This window comes from Dendrobates tinctorius, unplaced genomic scaffold, assembly GCF_039654945.1.
Source record: "Dendrobates tinctorius isolate UK_male_01 unplaced genomic scaffold, ASM3965494v1 ptg000007l, whole genome shotgun sequence".
Lineage (NCBI taxonomy): Eukaryota > Metazoa > Chordata > Amphibia > Anura > Dendrobatidae > Dendrobates > Dendrobates tinctorius.
The window spans coordinates 62,228,807-62,253,289 of NW_027361675.1; the positions used below are offsets into that span (position 1 = coordinate 62,228,807).

Genomic DNA, 24,483 nt, shown 5'->3' on the forward strand with positions numbered 1-24,483 from the left:
AAAAGTATTTAGTCAGTCAGCAATAGTGCAAGTTCCACCACTTAAAAAGATGAGAGGCGTCTGTAATTTACATCATAGGTAGACCTCAACTATGGGAGACAAACTGAGAAAAAAAAATCCAGAAAATCACATTGTCTGTTTTTTTTTCATTTTATTTGCATATTATGGAGGAAAATAAGTATTTGGTCAGAAACAAAATTTCATCTCAATACTTTGTGATATATCCTTTGTTGGCAATGACAGAGGTCAAACGTTTTCTGTAAGTCTTCACAAGGTTGCCACACACTGTTGTTGGTATGTTGGCCCATTCCTCCATGCAGATCTCCTCTAGAGCAGTGATGTTTTTGGCTTTTCGCTTGGCAACACGGACTTTCAACTCCCTCCAAAGGTTTTCTATAGGGTTGAGATCTGGAGACTGGCTAGGCCACTCCAGGACCTTGAAATGCTTCTTACGAAGCCACTCCTTCGTTGCCCTGGCGGTGTGCTTTGGATCATTGTCATGTTGAAAGACCCAGCCACGTTTCATCATCAATGCCCTTGCTGATGGAAGGAGGTTTGCACTCAAAATCTCACGATACATGGCCCCATTCATTCTTTCATGTACCCGGATCAGTCGTCCTGGCCCCTTTGCAGAGAAACAGCCCCAAAGCATGATGTTTCCACCACCATGCTTTACAGTAGGTATGGTGTTTGATGGATGCAACTCAGTATTCTTTTTCCTCCAAACACGACAAGTTGTGTTTCTACCAAACAGTTCCAGTTTGGTTTCATCTGACCATAGGACATTCTCCCAAAACTCCTCTGGATCATCCAAATGCTCTCTAGCAAACTTCAGACGGGCCCGGACATGTACAGGCTTAAGCAGTGGGACACGTCTGGCACTGCAGGATCTGAGTCCATGGTGGCGTAGTGTGTTACTTATGGTAGGCCTTGTTACATTGGTCCCAGCTCTCTGCAGTTCATTCACTAGGTCCCCCTGCGTGGTTCTGGGATTTTTGCTCACCGTTCTTGTGATCATTCTGACCCCACGGGGTGGGATTTTGCGTGGAGCACCAGATCGAGGGAGATTATCAGTGGTCTTGTATGTCTTCCATTTTCTAATTATTGCTCCCATAGTTGATTTCTTCACTCCAAGCTGCTTGGCTATTGCAGATTCAGTCTTCCCAGCCTGGTGCAGGGCTACAATTTTGTTTCTGGTGTCCTTTGACAGCTCTTTGGTCTTCACCATAGTGGAGTTTGGAGTCAGACTGTTTGAGGGTGTGCACAGGTGTCTTTCTATACTGATAACAAGTTTAAACAGGTGCCCTTACTACAGGTAATGAGTGGAGGAAAGAGGAGACTCTTAAAGAAGAAGTTACAGGTCTGTGAGAGCCAGAAATCTTGATTGCTTGTTTCTGACCAAATACTTATTTTCCACCATAATATGCAAATAAAATGAAAAAAAAACAGACAATGTGATTTTCTGGATTTTTTTTTCTCAGTTTGTCTCCCATAGTTGAGATCTACCTATGATGTAAATTACAGACGCCTCTCATTTTTTTAAGTGGTGGAACTTGCACTATTGCTGACTGACTAAATACTTTTTTGCCCCACTGTATATTACCATGCACCTGTTCTATTGCATAAACACTAAATTGTGCAACTTGTCTATTGTGCAGGTTTACAAAATGGTTGGATGCGTTAGATATATGACGGGTTGTGGGCTGAATGATATCATAAAGATGCTCTCTAATCCTGTCTTTTAATCTTCTGATCGTGGAGCCCACATATAGCAATCTGCATGCTGAACACTATTATGTATACAACATAATCTGAGTTGCAATTTAGAAAACTCTTAATTTTGAACTTCTTTATGTATTTTGAGCAAGAAAAAACAGACTTTTTTTTATAACGTAGACATGTTTTACAAGGAGATTGCCCACATCTAAAAACCCTGTGGTGGACAACCAAGTGGAAACATTTTTTGTCTGAACAGCGCCATAAAAGCTGGGGGGATAAAGAATTAGCTAAAGTCGGGGCACGTTTGGAAACAATTCTAATACCATCCTTCAATATAGTATCCATAATATCATCATCTCTCAGAATATTTAGATTTCGATGCACTCTGTCAGAAATTGACTTGAAATGAGTACTATATGTAAGAACCAGGACCGGCTGTTCTGAACAAAAATTAGTATTACTACTTTTAGATTTAATCTGACATTTGGAATTTGGTTCAACAGTCGGTGAAATGAGTTCAGCTCTGGATTTTTTATCTACTATACTGAAAGCACGATTTACAGTCCAATCAGGATATTTTCTATTTTTGAGACGCTTTTCAATGTTCCTTTTTTCACTATCAAAAATTGTTTTGTCACTGCAATTTCTTTTTGCTCTGATAACCTCACCCACTGGAATTGATTAAATCGTATGTGGTGGGTGGAAACTGTGTGCGTGAAGTATGGTGTTGCCTGCGGTTTTTTTGCGATACGTACAGCTGCTGATAGTGTTAAGAGGGATACCAGTCAAACACAAATCCAAAAAATTAATACTTTTTTTATCAAATGTATGGGTAAATTTGAGATTGAAAGGATTATTATTGATGTAAAATTGGAATAACTCTAAAGAAACTGAATCACCTTGCGACGCCACACTAGTATCAGGTCATCAATGTACCTAGAATACCATTTGATGTTAGTAAAAAATGGATTATCTGTGCAAAAGATGTACTGTTCTTCCAACCACGCCATAACTAGATTCGCTACTGACGGGGAGACTTTAGCTCCCATTCAAACTCCACTTTTCTGGAAAAAAAATTTTTTGTCAAACAAGAAAAAATTGTGAGATAAAAGAAAAGAAAGCATTGAGATGATATACACCTGCAACTCATCATTGTATGAACTATATTTATACAAATGAAACTGAACGGCGTGCAAAGCAATTCTATGGGGAATGGACGTATATAGCGCAACCACATCACAATTTAACCATGACCATTCAGGGTCCCACGTTACCCCATTGAACATACTTAATACATCCTTGGAATCCTTCAGGTAACCAGGAGTTCTCTGAACTAGTGGCTGCAAAATTGTGTCAAGCCATTCTCCTAAATGTTCACTGAAGGATCCTATTCCCGATACAATGGGACGCATGGGGGTGGAAAAATATTTTTGTGCGTTTTTGGTAATGCATGCAAGATCAGAATGACTGGATTTAATACATGCAAATACTCAACTTGTTTTTTAGTGAAAAAACCCTGACTGAATCCCTCATCAATCACACATTTACACATTTTTGAAAATTCTGCTGAGGGGTCTGATTCAAGAAAATAATAAATATCACTAACTAGTAACATGTTATGGATAGCATTTGCATAATCAGATTTGTTGAGAACCACTACAGATCCGCCCTTATCCGACATCTTAATAACGATATTGGTATTTGTTTTTAATTTGATTAAAGCATTTCGTTCATCTTTTGACAAATTATGTTTATAAGAACGAGAAGGAATCTCTGATGCAAGATTACGCAAATCCCATTCAATATTGTCCTGGAAACGATCCATAGAATCAGTTCTGGTGTTTACCGGATAAAAGAAAGGATTTCTTATCTTAAAGGTGGAAATCACATTGTCATTTTTAGCAGTCATGTCGGTAGTGTCCAGATCCATAAGGGTTAACAATCCATTTTGTTCCAGAAAACGTTTTCCAGCAAACTCATTAGTGACACTAATCGGAGTTGGGACCTGTGTTTTCTCTTCTGTAAAAAAATGTTTTTTCACCGTCCGGTCCCTGACAAATTTATTAATGTCTTTTAAAATAGAAAAAATATTTAAATCTGTGTTTGTTGGAGCAAAATTCAACCCCAAAGATAACCCTCTGGTTTCAGTTTCAGATAGAACATCAGATGATAAATTAATTACGTCTAACGAGATGTCTTGGACTGACTTCTCAGTCTGTTCTTGAATATAGATGGGATGTTTGCGGTGTTTCCTACCGCCTCTCCTGGTGCATTTTTTGGCACATTGTTAGACCTTTTCTGTTTGTGGTAATAACTCATTTGAGATTTATTACCATAATTGACATGATGTGTGTTAACTTCAGGGTTGTTGGAAGACTCCACAGAAACATCCGATTCCAAGTCCGAAGAAGAAAAAGTCACTTGATTCAGGAGTGCAGAAGAAAAAAAAGTGCTCGTGCATTTCTTTAATATCGATCTGGGTGGAGTAGGTTGCCTTTTCCATCTGCCCCATTCATAAACTTGATTGTTCGTGTAATTATTTTCATTTATTTACCACCTGTTTGAGGAGTATTTTAACTTTTGCAAGACTGCTCATTGTGAAACTGAGGACTAAGAGCACTACACGTGTTCGAAACGCATCCAGTTATCTAGGACATTCCTTCCTCCAGTATACACTGGTTATCAAGCAGCTTATTACCTTTTAATTTGTTTCAATAAAGATTTTGGATTTTATCTCCGGAGCTGGATACCTTCTTTTTTCACCAGTCTGAGCACACCGTCCGTAAGATAGCCCCAGGCGGTCTTCGTCTGCGGCTACCGTCCTCTGGGCCACCCCTCCTTGACCACCTTAACTGTCAGTCCTCTCTGGAGCCTTTCCACTGTCTCTGTTTCCTCAGCAGAACTTCCTCTTTACTGTGCTCCCTTCGCTGACTGACTCTTCCAGAACCTTCCCTCAGCCTTATATACTTCCATTTCTGGTAACTCCGCCCACCATCACCTTAGAGTTTCTCTGACCAATGGCAGTTATTCAGTCCCACTCCTACACTCTCCACTGCCCTCCAATCGGCAATCTAAAACACTGCACCCTTTCTCTTTATCTTAGCGGTTTCACACCTACACTGCACTACACCTCTGCTTCTCACTACAGGCTGGTTTCTCTGTCAGTCCACCTTCCCTACATCATCCATAGTGAGTGAGCATGTGTGGGTTACGCCTTCTATATATACGGTGAATCGGAGAAACAAATTTTTACTCTATACTCGATACAGCTTGTATCTTGTTATACAGTACCTTTGTTCGACATTTAGCATTACGGTCAAATCCATACTGTATAAGCATCTGAGAGTGACTACAGGACTATTTATATGGAGATTTCAATTGTACCCTAAAAAATATATACTTGCTATCTTGTTATCCAGGACCTTTTATACAACATTTTTTATTATGGTCAAAACCAAACTGAGTGAGCGTCTGAGGGTGACTACAGAAATATATACCGATATTTTCAATTTGGCCAACACTGTATACAGCAGAATGCTTCTGATACAGTAACCTTTTTAGCTATTTAGATTCTGGTGTAATCCATAATGAGCCTGTAAACGTCTGTCTGTTACTCCGGCAATATATTTGGAACTTTAAGATTACCCCAACACTGTATATAGCTGTACGCTTGTGTTACATAACCCATTTACAGCTTTTCATATTCTTGTGTAATCCATACTGGGCCTGAGAGTGTTTGTGTCTGCCTCCTGAAATGTATACGGAGAATCAGAGTGTTTACACTATACTTTTTATACCTTGTATCTGGTGATACTGTACCCTTTTTCAACTTGTTATTTTATTGGGTAATCCATACTGAGCCTGTGAGCGTCTGTGCATGCCTCATGAAATATATACAGAGATTTACTCTTATCCATAGACTGTATAGAGCTGTACGCTTCTGATACAGTACCATATATCTGATGGTATTTTGGGTCCATTTTCAAAAACATGAGGAAGTATGGTGTAAGAGGACACGGATGTGGGCATGGCGGGCCACCTGGTACTGATGGTGGTGGTGCATCTGCTGGTAGTGTCAAAAACACAATAGCAGCTAAGGCAGGAGGTGTTGAGCCAGCGTCATGATGTAGCTCTGGAAGGCCTGTAAGGCTCCCATTTCTGGGAGTAGGTAGACTGCTTTTAAAGCCGGAGTATCAGGAACTGTTTGTGGCTTACATTGCTGAAACAGCCTCCAACTCTATCGCCTCCTCTTCTGAAGTTGTAAAAAATGCAAGCACTGAGTTGTACCTGCAGGCTTCTGGTCAGGAGCAACCCCTTTCCTTGTGTCCTTCACCCACACCAAAAGTGAAGGATGTGGAAGCACACATCTCAGATTACTCCATGGAGCTCTTTTCACATACCATGCCTGGGTTAATTAAAAATAGGGCCCATCATGTACTGGAGCAATGTAAATGGGGCAGATCAGACACTGGAGCAGCATCTAAGGGGCATATTATACACTGGAGCATTACAAATGGGGCCCATTATATATGGAGCATTATTGGAGCCCATCATACACTGGAGCATCATCCATGAGGCCCATCATGTACTGGAGCAATGTAAATGGGGCAGATCAGACACTGGAGCAGCATCTAAGGGGCCCATTATATACTGGAGCATTACAAATGGGGCCCATTATGTATGGAGCATTATTGGAGCCCATCATGCACTGGAGCATCATCCATGAGGCCCATCATGTACTGGAGCATTGTAAATGGGGCAGATCAGACACTAGAGCAGCATCTAAGGGGCACATTATACACTGGAGCATTACAAATGGGACCCATTATATATGGAGCATTATTAGGGCCCATCATACACTGGAGCATCATCCATGAGGCCCATCATGTACTGGAGCATTGTAAATGGGGCAGATCAGACACTAGAGCAGCATCTAAGGGGCACATTATACACTGGAGCATTACAAATGGGGCCCATTATATATGGAGCATTATGTGGAGCTCATCAGATACTGTATGGAACATTATATGTGACTAATTATTTGGTATGGAGAAATATATGGGGCTCATTATTCTGTATGGCGCACAATGTGGTGGCCATAACACTGTATGGAGTAATATACTGTCCGGTTTTTGAGCTATTGTACAATTTAAAATAGATCAGTCATGTCATGTAAGCAGTGAAGTATGTGTCATTGTACTATACCTAAATTTCTGTGGCGTATCGGAGCACCATGAGTTGTGGTATGGGTTAAAGGGGCGCACTGACATTCTTTGGCCCAGGGCACACGAAAACCTGGAGCTAGCCCAACCCCCCCACAACTTTAGCCAAATAACCCCCAGTTTGCAATGCGTAACTATTATTAGGAAGTAAATTAAGGTTGACAAGCTTCAGTTATAAGAATTGATATTTTTGGCATTGAAATGAACACTGTAGGTGTGTTTACTGTCTTCCACTCCCTGCCGACTTTGCTTCCCCATTGACTTGCATTGGGTTTCGTGTTTCAGTCGGCCTCCGACTTTTCCCTATAGTCGGCCGATTTCGTTCGACCCGACTTTTGCAAAAGTCGGGTTTCATGAAACCTGACTCGAGCCGAAAAAAGGCAAAGTCGCTCATCTCTAATTATAATGGGCAGTGAGAAGCTGTAAATTGCATGGCCACATATGACAGCCCAGGAATACAGTGGACTTTTAAAAGAAAGTAAATTTTGCAGTTTCTTCATTTCTAATAGTCTTTACAATGCTGTGCCTGGGAAACCACTTTAACCTCTTCATGACATATGATGTACATTTATGCAATATGTAGTGTCCCTGACTTTGATGCAGGGTCACACACTGAGCTCACATCTTTTCCAGCAAATGATGGCTGATTTAATCAGCCATCATGTGCCTGTAACAGTCACAAGTAGTGGTGAGTTCCGACCACGGCTGTTAACTTGTTAAGTGCCACTATCAATCTCTGGAAGCAGCATTTAACATGCCCCATTAGGGGGGCCATGTCATTCCACATGCCCATCAGTGCACCTGTAATGTGATCGCAGGGCATGGATGGGTTGTCATGACAGCTGAAGACCTCTGTGCCTGTCAGAATGATTCCCCTGTGAAAGTCAGTTTGTAGCTGGCGTTCATAGGAGATTGTGATTTTAACTTTAGAAAATTGCATGTTCAAGTTGCCTAAGTTAGAATATTTAAAAAAAAATATATAAAAAACCCCACAAAGTTGAAATCATTCTTTTTTTGCCAAATTAAACTTAAAACAATATAAAAATACACATATTTAGTATCTCCGTGTTCGTAAAAAGTCTGATCTATGAAAATGTCAAATAAATTAATCTGATCGGTAAATGGTGTAACAAGAAAAATAATGAAATGCCAGAATTATGTTTTTTTGGTCAACGGAACAATGAAATAAAATGCAATAAGAGGCGATCAAAAGATCATATCTACCCCAAAATAATATATTTAAAAGTGCCTGCTCAGTGTACAAAAAGTAAGCCCTCACAGAGTCCCATGTCCTGAAAATTAAAAACATATTTCTGAATTTGTTTTGCCACTTAAACAAAAATAACAACCCTGTGCATAATCGTACTGACCTGGAGTCTTAGGCTGTGTGCACACGCTGCGGATTTTGCTGCGGTTCCGCAGCGGTTTTGGCCGCTGCGGACCCGCAGCAGTTTCTGCTGCGGTGTACAGTACCATGATTCCCTATGGGAATCAAAAACCGCAGAGCAGACGGTGCGGAATTTTCCGCGCGGATTATCTGCGGTTTTCAATCCGCAGAAAGAATTGACATGTCAATTCAGCAATTTTTCACTTATATATATTTATCATAAATTTTATATATTACAGAGAAAAGTGCTTTGCATAACATATTTGGATTTCTTTCACCTCTTTCATGACCTTGAGATTTTCTGTTTTTTTGTTTTTGTTTTTCCTCCCTTTCTTCCAAGAGCTTTAACTTTTTTTTATTTTTCTGTCAACATATCATAAAGGTTTATTTTTTGCAGGACAAGTTGCACTTTTGAATGACACCATGCATTTTATCATGTGATGCATGGGAAAGTGGGGAAAAAAAACACAAGTGTGTTGAAATTGCAAATAAAAGTGCAGTTCCCCAATTGTTTTGAGGTTTTCTATTTACCATGTTTACTAAATGGTAAAACTAACCTGACAATAAGGCTGCGTGCACACGCTGCGGATTAGGTGCGGATTCATCCGCGCGGATTTTGTAAAATCCGCAGGTAAAAAAACAAACTTATACTCACCTTGCTCCCATTCTATTGAAGCCCTTGTACCCTGTAAAGAAACAAAACAGAAAATAAACAATATATCCTTCTCCCGTCCGAAGTGATGATTGGTAGAGTTGAGTGAAACGGGTCGGTCAAATTCAAAAGTCAGCGGCTTTCGCTGAAGTCGGGTTTCATGAAACGAAACCCGACCATAGCGTGAGGTCGGCCACGAGGTCGGCGACCCGAACGCCAAAGTCGCGTTTCAAATGATGCTTCCAGCACCCTTTTTCAGCCAGTGATGTAGGACGCACACTGTGGGCAACGCGATGACATAGGTATCGGTCACCACCATCTTTAAGAAGGGCATGCAAGTGATTGGCTGGCTTTGTGTGGCATCACAGGGGCTATAAAAGGGCGTGCACACCGACCGCCATCTTACTTCTGCCGATCTTAGCATTAGGGAGAGGTTGCTGCTGCTGATTCAGAATAAGGGAGAGCGTTAGGCAAGGAAGAAGAACCAAAAAACTGCTTCTGCTGTTAGCGATTTCCACTGTACAACACAACAGTTTGTGTGCAGTGACAGGGGAGGCTACATTTTTGTGCATCAGCTCTGTTCGCTATTAGGCTGCCTTATAAGGCTCCCTGATAGCTGCATTGCTGTTTGCAGACTGCTGTGCAAACTGCTTTTTTAAAAGCAAAAATACTTTTCTTCCTCTTTTCTGCACAGTTACCAAGCGTTCATTTTTCCATCCTTTTGTGTACAGCAGTCCTGCTTATTAGGCTGCCTGCATCCATACTTGGACTGAGAGCTCCATTGTCAGCCTCCTAAAATCTCTAGTGAGATCCAAATTTTCACTATACTATATACACCCTCCACCTTGTCATACACCATCCAATTTTAGTCTGTTACATTGAGGTGTAATCTCTACTGGGACTGAGACAATAGTTCAGCGTCCTCAAATCTCTAGTGAGATTCAAATTCTCACCAATACTATATAAACCCTCCACCTTGTCATACACCATCCAATTTCAGCCTGTTACATTGAGGTGTAATCTGTACTGAGCCTGAGACAATAGTTCAGCGTCCTCAAATCTGTAGTGAGATTCAAATTCTCACCAATACTATATACACCCTCCACCTTGTCATACACCATCCAATTTCAGCCTGTTACATTGAGGTGTAATCTCTACTGGGCCTGAGACAATAGTTCAGCGTCCTCAAATCTCTAGTGAGATTCAAATTCTCACCAATACTATATACACCCTCCACCTTGTCATACACCATCCAATTTCAGCCTGTTACATTGAGGTGTAATCTCTACTGGGCCTGAGACAATAGTTCAGCGTATTCAAATCTCTAGTGAAATTCAAATTCTCACTAATTCTATATACACCCTCCACCTCGTCATACACCATCCACTTTCAGCCTGCTAGATTGAGGTGTAATCTCTACTGGGCCTGAGACAATAGTTCAACATCCTCAAATCTCTAGTGAGATTCAAATTCTCACCAATACTATATACACCCTCCACGTTGTCATAACCATCCAATTTCAGCGTGTTACATTGAGGTGTAATCTCTACTGGGCCTGAGACAATAGTTCAGCGTCCTCAAATCTCTAGTGAGATTCAAATTCTCACCAATACTATATACACCCTCCACGTTGTCATAACCATCCAATTTCAGCGTGTTACATTGAGGTGTAATCTCTACTGGGCCTGAGACAATAGTTCAGCATCCTCAAATCTCTAGTGAGATTCAAATTCTCACCAATTATTATATACACCCTCCACGTTATCATAACCATCCAATTTCAGCGTGTTACATTGAGGTGTAATCTCTACTGGGCCTGAGACAATAGTTCAGCGCCCTCAAATCTCTAGTGAGATTCAAATTCTCACCAATACTATATACACCCTCCACCTTGTCATACACCATCCAATTTCAGCCTGCTAAATTGAGGTGTAATCTCTACTGGGCCTGAGACAATAGTTCAACGTCCTCAAATCTCTAGTGAGATTCAAATTCTCACCAATACTATATACACCTTCTACCTTGTTTTACAGTACCATATAGCTGGTGGTATTTTGGGTACATTTTCACAAAAATGAGGAAGTATGGTGGAAGAGGCCGTGGAAGTGGGCGGGGGTTTCCAGCTGGTCCTGATGTTGGTGGTGTTGGTGGTGCATCTGTACGTAGTGGCAAAAGGACAATAGCACCTAAGGTAGTAGGTGTTGAGCCTGCGTCATTGTCTGGCTCCACAAGGCCTCAAAGGCTCCCTTTTCTGGGAGTAGGTAAACCGCTTTTAAAGCCGGGCTTCAGGAACAAGTTTTGGCTTACATTGCTGACACAGCCTCCAGCTCTCTCGCCTCCTCTTCTGACGTTTCAAAAAATAAAAGCACTGAGGCGTCAGTGGAGGCTCCTGGTCAGGAACAACACCTTTCCTTGTGTCCTTCACCCTTACCAAAAGTGAAGGATGTGGCAGGCCACAATGCAGATTACTCCATGGAGCTCTTTTCAAATACCATGCCTGGGTTATCAAGTCAAATCGTGAATTCCCCAGTCCAAGATGAATCTGACATGGAGTGCACTGATGCACAGCCACTGCTAGATTTTTCTGCTGGTACATTCACTCAGAGCACTACATTGTCCTTGCAGTGTACTGAGGCAGAATCAGACCCTGATGAAACTCAGGTGCCCCTTCCCGCATACTATACCACCTTACACGGTAACACGGAGGATGGTGCACATGAAATTGAAGAGGAGGTGATGGATGACCCAGTTGTTGACCCAGATTGCCATCCATTGGGGGAAGAGGGTGCCACTGCCAATAGCTCAGAAGAGGAGGAGGAGGATCCGCAGCAGGCAACGACATCGCAACAGCTGTTATCTGGCTGGACCGTAGCAGTCCAAAAACGGGTTACAAAAACCAAAAGAGTTGCAGGACAGCATGGCCAGATGGTCAAATTAGCACAGCGTGCAAGGCTTCAAAATGTCTTCCATAGTAGGAAGAGTGCAGTGTGGCACTATTTTGAACAAAATCCTAATGATCAGGCAAAACTTATCTGTAAGAAGTGCGCAAAGACCTTTAGCTGAGGGAAAAATCTGAGAAATTTGAATGCCAGTTGCATGCTTAGACTTTTAACCACCATGCACTTGCAAGCATGGAAGGACTACCAAGCTGCACATACCACATGTATACCTGCTCCGAATGAAGGTAGTCAGCAACGCTTCATCGCTTCCCCCACTGTAAGCCCACCGGTTAGCACACCACTAGCAGCAAATGTCGAGGTGTCGTCGCAAGGGCAAATCAGTCACGGAATCACAATGTTATTGCTACGAAAGACTGAATCTAGGCCATCAGCAACACCACCAACACCATCACCATCACCAACCCTCTCTCAGTCCGCCATGTCCACCGCTAGTTCCACCAAATGCAGCTCTCAAGTCCAGCTCACCCTACCAGAGACTCTGAGTAGGACAAGAAAGTACTCATCCTCTCATCCGCATACACTGGCTTTGAACGCCCACATTGCCAAACTAATCTCGTTAGAGATGATGCCCTACCGGTTGGTTGAAAGCAAAGCTTTCCGCGAGCTCATGGCCTACGCAGTACAATGCTATGACCTACCCAGTCGGCACTTCTTTTCGTGAAAAGCCATCCCAGCCCTCCACGTGCATGTGAAAGACCGCATTATCCATGCACTCAAGCAATCAGTGAGTGGAAAGGTGCACCTCACAACAGATGCATGGTCCAGTAGGCATGGCCAGGGCCGTTACGTGTCCATCACTGCGCACTGGGTTAATGTGGTGGATGCAGGGTCCACAGGGGACAGCGGCGGTGGGACAGGGCTGCCTAGCCCACGGTATAGGAAACAGTTGGCTGTAGGCGTTCCACCCTCCTCCTCCTCCTCCTCCAGAAGCGAAAGCTTGTCCACAGAGCGCAGTTGCATGAGCACTCCATCCGCAGCTACCAGTGTTGCACAAGAGGTGTCCCACTATCGAACTGATAGTGGTAAGCGTCAGCAGGCTGTGTTGAAGATGATGTTTTTGGGTGACAACAGACACACCGCAGAAGTAGTGGCTGACTACTTGCAGTGACAAACTGAGTCACGGCTGGGCAGTCTACATCTTGAGGCAGGCACATGGTTCAGAGGCTGTGCGAACAGAGGCAGGCTGTAATTCATTTGTGGGAGGATATACAGTCAGGCGGTGTGCGGGCAGACATGGAGTTGTCTGGTGTGCAGTGGTCGAAACTGAAAGACCTCTGTAAAGTCCTTCAGTGTTTTGAGGAATGCACATGACTGGTAAGCGCAGACGACGCCATCCTAAGCATGAGCATCCCACTTATGCGTCTGCTCATGCAAACTTTGACGCACATTAAGGAGCTGGCGCCTGCAGCTGAGGAGGAAGAGGAGGAGTGAAGCATTGATGACAGTCAGCCATTGTCTGCTCAAGGAAGTCTCGTGGACGAGGTGGAGGAAGAAGAGGAAGAGGAGGAGGAGGAGGATGTTGGGGATGATTATTTAGGGGAGGAGGATGCTTCTCAGGGGGCAAGACAAAATGTTGGCGTGGTAAGGTCAGGTACAGGGTTTGTGTGTGACTGGAGGGATGTTGATTTGCCAGAAAGTGCTCCTCCACCCAGCACTCTCAGTGCATCATTGACACCTGGAACATTGGCCCACATGTCTGATTATGCCTTGGAGATCCTAAAAAGGGACCCCCGCATTGCCAAAATGATGAACTATGACGACTACTGGTTGGCCAGCATCCTGGATCCATGCTATAAAGGCAAATTCCAAAACATCATGCCACAGGAGAACGTAGAGCTAATATTGGCTAACAAATAAGCAACTCTGGTAAACCGTTTGTTTGAGGCATTCCCAGCACAAGACAGCGGTGATGTTTCTCCCACGAGCCGTAGGGGGCAACATGGAAGAGGTGTTCATGGTGAACACAGCCGAAGTGGCGTTGGACACAGGGGTTTCATGACCATGTTGTTGACTGATTTTTCAAGTACCGCTCACATGACTGGTAATACTGCATCGATTGAAAGTGACAGGAGACAGCAGTTGTCAACTATGGTAACAAACTACTTTTCCTCCCATATTGATGTTCTCCCTCACCGGTCATTCCCCTTTGACTATCGGGCCAGTAAACTTGACACCTGGCCTGAATTGGCACAATATGCCTTACAGGAGCTCGCTTGCCCTGATGCTAGTGTGTTATCTGAACGAGTCTTCAGTGCTGCTGGATCAATCCTGACAGAAAAAAGGACCCGTCTGTCGACCCAAAATGTTGAAGATTTAACCTTTATTAAAATGAACCATGCATGGGTTTCAAAGGATTTTGTCCCACACTCCCCTGCTGACATGTAGGTTGCCAGAAAAATGGCTCGCTTTTGTCCTCCTCTTCCGCGGACTTCTCCAATTACTCCATTTGCAGCTGCTGAATGTCCAACATCAACATATGCCATTTTTCCACCTCCCTAACTGGGCTGCCTCTCCCCACAAGGCCGGGGTCACCACCTTGCGCACGCACCCGTGCGAGTGCTGTAGCCCTGGACAGGTGGGTGGGCCCACTCTTGGGCAACGGCACTGGCACAGGGTCCCTCATAGTACAATCAAGTGTCTCTGACGGTGGGGGTGCACACCCGCCATCAGACACACCGCCGTACTATGAGGGGCCCTGTGCCAGTGCCGTCGTCAATGAGTGGGCCCCCCCTGCTTGCTCAGGATCACAGCACTTGCAAAGTTGAAATACTTACCTCTCCCTGCTCCACCGCCGTGACGTCTTCCGCGTTTCCTGACAGTGACATTCTGGTCAGAGAGCGCGATGACATCATGTTTGTATGCCCTCTGTCTAAACAGTCCAAGTGCAGTGAGATGAAAAATGGGGACAACAAGGAGTCCAGACTAGTACAGGGATTCCCTAGCGAGGAGGCTTATTTAATTGTTTTCAATGTTGGGACAGCAATTTTTGGGGAGCACTATACTCTGTAGAATGATATATGAGGCCCACCATACACTGGAGCATTCCAAAGGTGGACATCAGACCCTGAAGCAGCATTTACAGGGCCCATTACACACTGGAGCGTTAGAAATGGGGCCCATTATATATGGAGCATTATTTGGGCCCATAAGACAGAGGGAGCTTCATCCATGGGGACCAACAAATACTGTAGCATTATGTGGAGCTCATCATATACTGTATGGAACATTATATGGGACCAATGATTCTGTATGGAGAAATATATGGGCCTCATTACTCTATATAGCACACTATGCGGTGGCCATAATACTGGAGTAATATACTGTCCGCTTTTGGAGCTATTGGAGAATTTAAAATGGATATCGGTCATGAGATGTAAGAAATGAAGTATTTTTCATTGTACTATACCGCTATTTCTCTGCTGTATCAGAGGATCATGAATTGTGGTATGTGTTAAAGGAGCCCAGTGACACTCTTTGGGCCAGGGCCCACGAAAATCTGGAGCTAGCCCTACCCCCCCACTACTTTAGCCAAATAACCCCCAGTTTTCAATACCTAACTATTATTATAAAGTAAATTAAGGTTGACAAGCTTAAGTAACAAGAATTGAAATTTTTGGCATTAAAATGGGCACTGTAGGTGTGCTTCCTGTCCTCCACTCACTGCCGACCTTGGTTCCCCATTGACTTGCATTAGGTTTTGTGTTTCAGTCGGCCTTCGACTTTTCACGATAATTGGCCGATTGCGTTCGACCCGACTTTTGAGAAAGTCGGGTTTCATTAAACCCGACTCGACCCGAAAAAAGGCAAAGTCGCTCATCTCTAATGATTGGCAATACTGTCCTACACTGAAATCGATGTCTGCAATATGTGGTTTATAACCTGAACAGTGGCATGATACGGCAGTCTAGGCTGAAACCATGGGAGAATGAGATGCTGCAAGCACAGCATGAGTGAATTAAGGACGATGTAATTGAGGTTACTCAGGTCACTGAGGCTGTGTTTCCATGCTCACTTCACTGTGAGCTGGGATAATGAACTGCAGTGACCTCAATGAGATTACCATGAGCACTGTGAGTATCATGGTGCTCGTGGTGATCTCATTGAGGTCATTGCAGTTCATCGTCCCAGTGTGGGGACATAGCTTCAATGACTAGCGGTGACCTATATGATGTCACCATTTGTCACTGACAATGCTCTCACAGCACCTTATTGTGTCCTGCTTTTCAGAATGAATGGCCGCATTATGGAAAGGACTATTCAACAATTTTTTTTTTTTTATTTACCATGCTCACTATATGGTAAAACTGATCTGCTGATACAATTCTCCAGGTCAGTAAGAAAACATATAACCCTAACATGTATAGTTTTTTTTTTTATTTAAGTGGTGAAAAAAATGTGGAAAATGTATAAGAAAAAAACATTTTCCTTAAGTTGCCATCTTCCGAGACCTGTAGCATTTTCATTTTTCTGGATATGTTCTGTGAGAGGGTTTATTTTTTGTAGCCTGAACTGATGTTTTTATTGACACCATTATGGGGTAGATATGATGTTTTGATCAATTTTTATAGCATTTTATTGCAATGCTGCAGTGGCTAAAAACACATAGTTTTGGCATTTTGATTTTTTTTTCTCATTACCTTGTTTTTTAATCTGATTACGGTAATTTATTCTATATTTTTATAGATCAGACTTTTAAGAACAAAACGGTACCAAATGTGTAATTTTAATTTATTTTAATTGTTTTATTTTTAATGGGGCAAAAGGGCGGTGATTTGAACCTGATTTTTCATTTTTTTCCATATCTTTACAACTTTTTTTTTATTTTTCACTGAATTTAATAGTCCCCTTAGGAGACTTAAAGCTGCGATCATCTAATCGCTTGTGCTATAGATAGCAGAGCTATGATCTTGCAGGAATGTAACCCTGCTATGTTCTGAAGTGTTTGTCTTCCTCAGCCTATCCCCTGACACTATAGAGATATATCAGGCAGCTACTCCGTCTTCATCTTTGCCTGAGCTTAGGTTTCTTTTCCTGTCTGTTTCCAGCATTCAATCACTGCTTTCTTGTCTCATCTTCCCTGTTGCTGACCCGACTCTTTTACCCATTTTATCTGACCTCTTAATTCCAGAATGTGGCTTTGTACTTTGTATAGTGAACCTGTGTTGCTTGACCCAACTTCAGACCATCTGACTATGCTTCTGTCTCACCCTCCTGTACTCCACATACCTGCTATGACCCATGGGTCTGCTGCTGCAGGTCTGGGGACTTCCCTGGAGTAACACCTGGTGACGACCTGCAGATAAGCCTATCCTCACTGCCATAGGCCCTAGCAAAAACCAGGTAGTAGCTTAGTAACGCTCCTCCATCGTAAGACCAGCACTTGGCGCAGTGGGTCCACACCCACCTCTGTCATACTCTGCTGATTCTGAGCTTAGCAGTCACTTGGTCCTACATAGTTATTGAAAGTTATCTCTGTATGAACATTATACATGGATATTCTGTCAATCATTGATAATGACAGCCTTCTAGACTTCTACTTCCAGAAGTAATACTGAATCTTTTTCTATGAGATTATATATCAACCAATTCATCACCAACATATTCCACAGCACTTTACAGATATTGTCATAACTTTCTGTCCCTATAAAGACTCATAATCTAAATTCTTTGCCAGTATGTCATTTAGAGTTTGGGAGGAAACCAAAGCAAGGAGAGCATACACACTCCATAGTCAGATTCAAATCCAGGACTCCGGTATTGCAAGGCAACAGGATTAACCAGTGAGCCACCATAGCTCCCAAAATTTTAGTCATTTTAAGATGAAAGATTCTGTAGACATAAAAATTAATTTCAATCCACTTTCTGTCTAAATCTAAAAAGGATTGTATGTCTCTGCCTGTTCTTATAGGTAATGTCATCTGACTTTACTACTTCTCACTGTGACCTCATGTTTCATCTCTGCATATATCCCTGATTGCACCCATTCCATTTTAGGATCCTATGTGATGTGATGTAGCTTGTGTCTTACTGTTTATGCAATCGAGTTCCCCGACCAAGACTTACTACAACATGTCTGTGCATTTGATGTACCCCCTCACCCTTACTCTCGTTCTACTGTACACTTGCCACATGCACCTTCACAGATCATATATGACCTGACAAGGAGTGTGGAATGAGAGCAAGACAAACAGAGAGAGGGAAATGATAGGTCACATACAAGCTGTAAAGGTGCAGGAAAACAATGCAAAACAAGAATCAGTGAAACTGGGGACATCAAACCCATACACTGACTGTGAAAAGCCTTGGTCAGTTGGCTGGCTTGTACAATAAGCAAGAGAAAAAACCTCACCCCAGATATCTGATGTAGTGTTCCAGAAGGAAGGGGGAGAACTCAGGAACAGCAACAGTGATGTGATACTACCATGTGACAAATAGTAAAATCACAACACATTACATATAACAAGAGGCAGAGGCTTTGATGTTTTTTTATATAATCAGAGTACCCATTTAATTTCTTAGCATATGATATTAGTAACCAGACACTTGGATTATTGGTATATACATTAAGTAGTTGTGGTACAACAACTACTAACTTATAGCAGCCTTTCAAATATTTTCTTCCCTTTCACCATTCTAGACTAAGTGCATTTAATAAGGAAGAAGATTCGTCTTCACCAATCATCATTGGTAGTCTGAGCTCTGAAGACTGTGTCCAGTGAAATGAAGTAAAGGCCAATATCACGTGATAGCACTGTCACCATCTATCCATGGACCTTGGTGTTGGAGGAACTTGTGGTGCCACTCAGTCAGACAAAATGGGTATGTGTGCTGCCCAGTAGCTCAACAATTGTAATAAGCTTCCTACTTTGATCAATGGGGTAGTAACACACCCTACCTAAACTACAAGTATATTGCTTGGAGTGCAAGTTGGTTTTGGTTGCATCTTATATGTCTGATGCTATGTCTGATAATATCCTGATTCACACTCAGCTTAATCTTGAACTTGTCTGTTCTGTAATCCAGACCTTAAACCAGGCTAGATTGACTTTGCTTTTTGACTAACCTCCTGGTATCTGACATTGACTATGTAGGGTCGGTGGGCCGGACTGGGGGGTGGTCCCTCTGGGTACCGTGCAGCAACGTAAAGACACAAGATGAGGCAGGTTTCGGGTTCAACAGGTCCAAGTTTAATCTCTCACCGTCCGACTGACGGCCCTTACAGTACACCACAATATTTCCTTTGCGGCCTTCCATTTCTATGGCCGCTTCTCGCACACCGTACTTTACACCGGGGACGTACATGTACGCACCGTCCCCTCTTCACTCTTAGACGCTCCTGTCAGATCCGTCACTGTGGCCGCCTTAGGCCCGTAAACCAACAGTACTTTTGCTGATCAGTCGTCTCTCTCAATACAGTAGGCTTTTTCTCCTTGCCTCGTCTATGCTGCGGTACTTTCGTGTCAGGACCACCCCCCTGACTTTCTCTCTCCTCAGTCCCCCTGGTTTGATTCTCTCACAGTGCACAAACTGTCATAGTCCTCCTGTCACTTGAGCTCCCCCTGGGGACTGGAACTTTCTGGAACCCTCCTGTCAAATTTATTACTTTCCCGGTTCCCTCTGACTCCACCCCCCATGACCAACGGTTTCTTAAGCCCTAAGCTGATGTCAAGTCCTATGCTCACACTCCTCCCTGCCCTCTAATGGTCAACCCATGGTACTGCACGTCCACTACACTTTCCTAGCTGTTTACCCATTGTAATAACTGACACCTGTCTGAACTGTGCAAACCTTCCTTTCTCTATCCTGCCAAGTCCGTCCGTCCGTCAGGTCACCTTCCCTACAACTATTCTTCAGACCATAATTTTGTCTCATAATTCTGTGGCTGATTCTATCACTCCAGTGACTGATCTGGCTGGTTTGATTAATCTTGCCTCATATTCTGGCCAGTAGCTACTCTTTGGACACAACGAAGGGGTCTTATTATAAATCCAGGTCCCTGTATAGCAGTTAAAGGATACAAGCTGGGAAAATTTGCGGACCTGTTAGTGGCTATCTCCAAGTCTGGCTGAGGGTGCCTTATTGAGCTGATGACCTCTGTAATGCTTAACAGTCAAATGCGGGAAGCTTGTAAACAAACAGGGGTGGAACTCTGCAGCTTCTATACTGGATCAGTAGGAGATTTGAAGACATGAATAACGTTTTTTACTGTGTTTGCTCCTTTTTTCAGAAACTGAATAATCATTTTAAATTAAAATATATAAAAATTCAAATCAGGTAAAAGTTAGTCATTGTAGGATATGTATGCACATATTAGTCTAATCATTTACCATAGCTGTTATGCAAAGTTCTAAAACATATCCATAAATGCAAATTTATATATTTTTCACATGAATATGTATTTAATTAAATCTGGAACCAAAACTTAGCCTGGTATAGAACATATATTAATATGAAAACTGTTTTAAGCTGCAGGGTTGATAAATTCAATTTCATTCAGTGAGATAATAGTTTTTGACTGCAATTTAATTCTGCTGTTCGTATATAACAAAGAGGAGTTAAACATAATAAATGATGCATCATATAATTAAAATTCAATGCATAAGAAAGACAAATGTCTGCCTATATATTTTAATGCAGCCAACTACCAGTTTAATTTGATGAAATACCCAGTGAGACTTGTATTTTTTTAACTTAATGCCAATTAGCAATGTTAGTTATCATAAACTAAACATTTTACTATGAAAGAAACTAATTCGACTATGTACGCAACACACACCAAACAGCTTTTGGCTAAAATAGCATACGATTTAAAACACCCTTAGAGATTATGGCACCCTATAAAAGAAGTGCCCTAACCAATCATGATATGTTAGACACATAATTAAAATTCATGAGCAGATGTTGATGGACTCCAAGGAGACTTGCAATGTATTATTATGCCAAACCAGTGTTAGATAGTTGTGGAACGTCAGCACAATTCAAAGACATTTTCAAGAAATTATGTCCTGCTATGGATAACTGTTATGGGGTACAGAAATGGTGAGTTACTGTGTCTACGAATGAATAATTTCCTTTGATTACTCATACACTGTCAAATGATACTACAACACAGGTTATATTCCTTACACAACAATTTGCCTTCTTGGCATTTCATGCAAATATAACTTGTTATCATAGAATAACAAGGTCAGAGAGGCCTGGCGCCTGCGCACTACAGTACTGCAGTACTTTACTATGCCCTCAACAGGTCAGATATAGTACGCCTGGGCTGGAGGGTGCCAGAAGTAAGAAGGAGGACGTCATCGCTAGAAGATGGGAGGCGCCGGATCGCGACACCCATCGGACCGGACCCCGGGTGAGTATAATCTAACTCGTTTTTCTTATCTTTCAGGTTACATCGGGGACTTATCTACAGCATTACAGAATGCTGAGAAAACAGAAACAAAAAACACAAATATCCTAAAATAAAAAATAAACTGCAAATAATGCATAAAAGTAGTAATAATAATAATAATAGGGGTATTTAGTAAACATAATTTTGATCAAAATAATGTACAAGCCATCCCGCCACGTCAAGGCAACCCCTGTGGGACAGTACTAACTCTAGCATTTAAAACCTTTCCACTTGCCAAGTCACGTGAATGTGAACAAGGATCGAGAGACTGAACCACTAGTCAAAGCATAGGCCAGACAGGATGGATTTCCCAGCTCAGAAAAAGGGCGGTCACACACATATGTGCACAGAATGCACAATGAAATTAATAAAAAACTGGAGTCTGAACTGAGAAAGTAAGTTAATGGGTATGCATAATGCAAGTGCATATTAACACATGACCATTACTCAGAGAAAACAGAAACAAAAAACACAAATATCCTAAAATAAAAAATGAACTGCAAATAATGCATAAAAGTAATAAAAATAATAATAATGGTATTTAGTAAACATAAGTTTGATCAAAATAATGTACAAGCCATCCCGCCATGTCAAGGCAACCCCTGTGAGACAGTCCTAGCTCTAGTATTTAACACCTTTCCACTCGCCAAGTGACGTGAATGAGAACAAGGATCGAGAGACTGAACCACTAGTAAAAGCATAGGCCAGACAGGATGGTTTTCCCAGCTCAGAAAGAGGGCGGTCACATCCATTTCATTGTGCATTCTGTGCATATATGGGTGTGACCGCCCTCTTTCTGAGCTGGGAAAACCATCCTGTCTGGCCTATGCTTTTACTAGTGGTTCAGACCCTCGATCATTGTTCACATTCACATCACTTGACAAGTGGAAAGGTTTTAAATACTAGAGTTAGGACTGTCCCACAGGATTTGCCTTGACGTGGTGGGATGGCTTGTACATTATTTTGATCAAAATTATGTTTACTAAATACCCTTATTATTATTATTACTTTTATGCATTATTTGCAGTTTATATTTTATTTTAGGTTATTTGTGTTTTTTGTTTCTGTTTTCTCTGTGTAATGGTCATGTGTTAATATGCACTTACATTGTGCATACACATTATGTTACTGTCTCAGTTCAGACTCCAGTTTTTTTTTCATTTCATTGTGCATTCTGTGCATATATGGGTGTGACTGCCCTCTTTCTGAGCTGGGAAAACCATCCTGTCTGGCCTATGCTTTTACTAGTGGTTCAGTCCCTTGATCCTTGTTCACATTCACGTCACTTGGCAAGTGGAAAGGTTTTAAATGCTAGAGTTAGTACTGTACCACAGGGGTTGCCTTGACGTGGCTGGATGGCTTGTACATTATTTTGATCAAAATTATGTTTACTAAATACCCTTATTATTACTTTTATGCATTATTTGCAGTTTATTTTTTATTTTAGGATATTTGTGTTTTTTGTTTCTGTTTTCTCTGTGTAATGGTCATGTGTTTATATGCACTTACATTGTGCATACACATTATCTTACTTTCTCAGTTCAGACTCCAGTGTTTTAAGCATTACAGAATGCTGTAGATAAGCCCCTGATGGTGGTTGCCGCATCTCATAGGCCAAAAATGAGGTGACAGATTCCCTTTAATGGCAGCAAAGCCACGTCAAAATCCAAGAAAAATGTCCTGCATGCCAATTCTGTTGAAGCATTAGATTTGGATTTGCTGTACACAGGTGTATGTGAACAAACCTACCAAATTGTCACTTCACAGATGCATTTAGGGTGATTTATCCCCTTACGCCCCTGAGCCTGTTTTCACCTTCATGACCAGGCCAAATTTTACAAATCTGGCCAGTGTCATTTTATGGGGTCATAACTCTGGAACGCTTCAAATGGATCCCATTGATTCTGAAATTGTTTTTAGTGACATATTGTACTTCATGATAGTGGTAACATTTCTTTGATATGACTTGCATTTATTTGTGAAAAAAAATGGAAATTTGGTGAAAATGTTGCAATTTTCAAACTTTTAATTTTTATGCCCTTAAATCAGAGTCATGTCACACAAAACAGTTAATAAACAACAATGGGCAATGATGGGGTGGTGGGTGAGAAGGCAATAATGGGGGTGATGGAGAGGGCAATGATGGGCGTGGTGGGGGAGAAAGCAATGATGGAGGTGATGGAAAGGGAACTTAAGGTGGGTAGTGGAGGAGAAAGCTATGATGGAGGTGGTGGAAATGACAATGATGAGGTGGTTTGGGAGAAAGCAATGATTGGGGTGGTGAGGGAAAGTCAATGATGGTGGTGGTGGAAAGAACAATGATGGTGGTGGAAAGGGCAAGGGTGGGGGAGGAGGAAATTATGGAGGTTGTGGAATGGGCAATGATGGGATGGTGGGGGAGAAGACAATGATGGTGGCAGTGGAAAGGACAATGATGGGGTGGTGGGGGAGGTGGAAATTATGGAGGTTGTGGAATGGGCAATGATGGGATGGTGGGGGAGAAGACAATGATGGTGGCAGTGGAAAGGACAATGATGGGGTGGTGGGGGAGGAGGAAATGATGGAGGTGGTGGAATGGGCAATGATAGGGTGGTGGTGGAAAAGACGATGGTGGTGGTGGAAAGGACAATGATGGTGGAAAGCGCAATGATGGGGATGGTGGGGGAGGAGGAATTGATGGAGGTCATGTAATGGGCAATGATGGGGCAGTGGGGAAGAAGAAAATGATGGTGGTAGTAGGAAGGAAACTGATGGGGGTGGTGGGGGAGGAGGAAATGATGGAAGTGGTGGAATGGGCAAGGATGGCGTGGTGGGGGAGAAGGTGATGGGGGTAATGGAGAGAGCAATAATGGGGGTGGTGGGGGAGAAAGCAATGATGGAGGTGATGGAAAGGGAACTTAAGGCTGGTGGTGGAGGGGAAAGCTACGATGGAAGTGATGGAAAGGACAATGATGGGGTAGTTTGGGAGAAAGCAATGATTGGGGTGGCAGGGAAAAGTCAAAGATGGTGGTGGTGGAAAGGATAATGATGGTGGAAAGGGAAATGATGGGGATGGTGGAGGAGGAGGAAATTATGGTCGCAGTGGAAAGGACAATGATGGGGGTGGTGGAGGAGGAAATGATGGAGGTGGTAGAATGGCTAATGATGGG

The 24,483-nt window shown here is 42.4% G+C and overlaps 1 protein-coding gene across 1 annotated transcript in view; it reads right to left on the minus strand.

Annotated features, from left to right (window-relative positions):
* Positions 1 to 24,483, minus strand: part of CALN1 (calneuron 1) — a 529,437-nt gene that overhangs the window by 244,713 nt on the left and 260,241 nt on the right. The gene's annotated exons all lie outside the window — the stretch shown is intronic.